This window comes from Schistocerca nitens, chromosome 8, assembly GCF_023898315.1.
Source record: "Schistocerca nitens isolate TAMUIC-IGC-003100 chromosome 8, iqSchNite1.1, whole genome shotgun sequence".
In the NCBI taxonomy this organism is placed as follows: Eukaryota; Metazoa; Arthropoda; class Insecta; order Orthoptera; family Acrididae; genus Schistocerca; species Schistocerca nitens.
The window spans coordinates 23685001-23687500 of NC_064621.1; the positions used below are offsets into that span (position 1 = coordinate 23685001).

The 2500-nt window shown below is 47.8% G+C and overlaps 6 non-coding genes across 6 annotated transcripts in view; all 6 read left to right on the top strand.

Annotated features, from left to right (window-relative positions):
- Positions 1 to 19, top strand: part of Trnak-cuu (transfer RNA lysine (anticodon CUU)) — a 73-nt gene extending 54 nt beyond the window's left edge. The window contains exon 1 of the tRNA in view: positions 1 to 19. This exon is cut by the window's left edge and continues 54 nt beyond it. This is a non-coding gene — a tRNA (tRNA-Lys).
- A 321-nt stretch (positions 20 to 340) lies between these two features.
- Positions 341 to 412, top strand: Trnat-agu (transfer RNA threonine (anticodon AGU)). Its single transcript has one exon. It is a non-coding gene; the product is annotated as a tRNA-Thr (tRNA).
- A 545-nt stretch (positions 413 to 957) lies between these two features.
- On the top strand, positions 958 to 1030 carry Trnar-ucg (transfer RNA arginine (anticodon UCG)). Its single transcript has one exon. It is a non-coding gene; the product is annotated as a tRNA-Arg (tRNA).
- A 439-nt stretch (positions 1031 to 1469) lies between these two features.
- Trnak-cuu (transfer RNA lysine (anticodon CUU)) lies at positions 1470 to 1542 on the top strand. The gene has a single exon. It is a non-coding gene; the product is annotated as a tRNA-Lys (tRNA).
- A 321-nt stretch (positions 1543 to 1863) lies between these two features.
- Trnat-agu (transfer RNA threonine (anticodon AGU)) lies at positions 1864 to 1935 on the top strand. Its single transcript has one exon. It is a non-coding gene; the product is annotated as a tRNA-Thr (tRNA).
- Positions 1936 to 2492: 557 nt separating this feature from the next.
- The window catches only part of Trnar-ucg (transfer RNA arginine (anticodon UCG)), a 73-nt gene continuing 65 nt past the window's right edge, over positions 2493 to 2500 (top strand). Inside the window, exon 1 of the tRNA in view lies at positions 2493 to 2500. This exon is cut by the window's right edge and continues 65 nt beyond it. This is a non-coding gene — a tRNA (tRNA-Arg).

Sequence of the window (2500 nt, forward strand, 5' to 3'; positions counted from 1 at the left end):
TCGAGCCCCACGCTGGGCGGCGCAAAATTTTGTGTCTACGCGGATGCAACCTGCGCCCCTCTCGTGAGCCTTGCGTAATGAACGTAACGGGTTACGACGATGCCTAGCTTCTTATGAATATCAGAGGAATGGTATTTGAAGCTGAAAGTAACTCTGAAATGAAATAAATGTGTTGTTTTGGAATTTTAGGTGTACATCGATATCGTGTGAGATGTGTAGGAAAGCAGCAGCTGTGGTAGCTAAATGCAAATAATGGTCGCTAATGCGGTGCGTTTCCAGCTGAAGATCTCCGATTCACTAGTCCATAAGAACAAAGTACCCGAAAAGCGCGCTAGGAGGCGCCTCCTTAGCTCAGTGGCAGAGCGCTGGTCTAGTAAACCAGAGGTCGTGAGTTCGATCCTCACAGGAGGCAAATGAATTTTGTAAAAGCCCCTCCCACCGTGGCCCTTTCGAAAAAAGCGGTCAAGGATGAAACAAATTATAAATGGGTGCGGTATTTAAGAAATGCTCTCGCAAATGAATAGTGCGAATGGTGCTATTAAAGTAGGCACCAGAAACTGCTGCTTTTGGGAGTCTCCGGAGAATGCCGACGTGAAATACTTAGTTCTTGTGATGTATTTTCTACCCCTGATAGAGACCCTCGCGGTTGTCGTCGTCGTCGTCGTCGTCGGCGCCGCCGCCGCTTTGGTAATAGCGGCAACTCGCCATTGTATCTCATAGGGTGAGGTACGTTCTACAACCGACTGAGATGGCACTAAGCGATTGAAGCTGATTTGCAAGCTCTTGTTTGATGAGCGTCATAAGGGCTTGAATGTAACTTGCGATGGGACACAGCAAGAAGTAGCGTCGCATTTTTAGTACTGAAATTGGAGAATTGCGTCAAAGATGGTAAATTCATTCCGGGAAGTGCACAAATGGCGATAATGAGGTGTGTTTGGGGAAGCGTATTGCGCCAGTGACCGTGTGGCCTAATGGATAAGGCGTCGGACGTCGGATCCGAAGATTGCAGGTTCGAATCCTGTCACGGTCGAGTTTTTCCAGTTCTGCAAAAGATGCATGCTGTTTTACTGTGTTGTTTGAGTACTACAAAACTAGTTGAAAGTTGCTGCTGTCCGCTTCCTGGCTGCAAACCGGCGTCTACCTGAAGCTCAAGCAAGAAAAGGGTGATCTGTAGCGAAATTTTCGGCACAGTGCCGTTCAGGAGAGTTTTTGTTGGAACTACTGCGTCTGATTCAGGGCCCAAGAGCTACGCCACAGGCGTCTGCGCACAGTCGAGCATGTGTGTTGAATAATGGTGCTGATAGCCACGTATCATTTGAAGCAGATTTGATGCCTTTCGGAGACAATTTTTCATTGAATAGGATTGTAGCTCATTTGTGGCAGCAGGAAATAAGCTGTAGTCAAAAGGATCTTCCATAGATGGTCGCAGGTCCCATCAGTATTGTATGGCTCGTAAAGCATTGTGTGGAGCCCGGCTAGCTCAGTCGGTAGAGCATGAGACTCTTAATCTCAGGGTCGTGGGTTCGAGCCCCACGCTGGGCGGCGCAAAATTTTGTGTCTACGCGGATGCAACCTGCGCCCCTCTCGTGAGCCTTGCGTAATGAACGTAACGGGTTACGACGATGCCTAGCTTCTTATGAATATCAGAGGAATGGTATTTGAAGCTGAAAGTAACTCTGAAATGAAATAAATGTGTTGTTTTGGAATTTTAGGTGTACATCGATATCGTGTGAGATGTGTAGGAAAGCAGCAGCTGTGGTAGCTAAATGCAAATAATGGTCGCTAATGCGGTGCGTTTCCAGCTGAAGATCTCCGATTCACTAGTCCATAAGAACAAAGTACCCGAAAAGCGCGCTAGGAGGCGCCTCCTTAGCTCAGTGGCAGAGCGCTGGTCTAGTAAACCAGAGGTCGTGAGTTCGATCCTCACAGGAGGCAAATGAATTTTGTAAAAGCCCCTCCCACCGTGGCCCTTTCGAAAAAAGCGGTCAAGGATGAAACAAATTATAAATGGGTGCGGTATTTAAGAAATGCTCTCGCAAATGAATAGTGCGAATGGTGCTATTAAAGTAGGCACCAGAAACTGCTGCTTTTGGGAGTCTCCGGAGAATGCCGACGTGAAATACTTAGTTCTTGTGATGTATTTTCTACCCCTGATAGAGACCCTCGCGGTTGTCGTCGTCGTCGTCGTCGTCGTCGTCGTCGTCGGCGCCGCCGCCGCTTTGGTAATAGCGGCAACTCGCCATTGTATCTCATAGGGTGAGGTACGTTCTACAACCGACTGAGATGGCACTAAGCGATTGAAGCTGATTTGCAAGCTCTTGTTTGATGAGCGTCATAAGGGCTTGAATGTAACTTGCGATGGGACACAGCAAGAAGTAGCGTCGCATTTTTAGTACTGAAATTGGAGAATTGCGTCAAAGATGGTAAATTCATTCCGGGAAGTGCACAAATGGCGATAATGAGGTGTGTTTGGGGAAGCGTATTGCGCCAGTGACCGTGT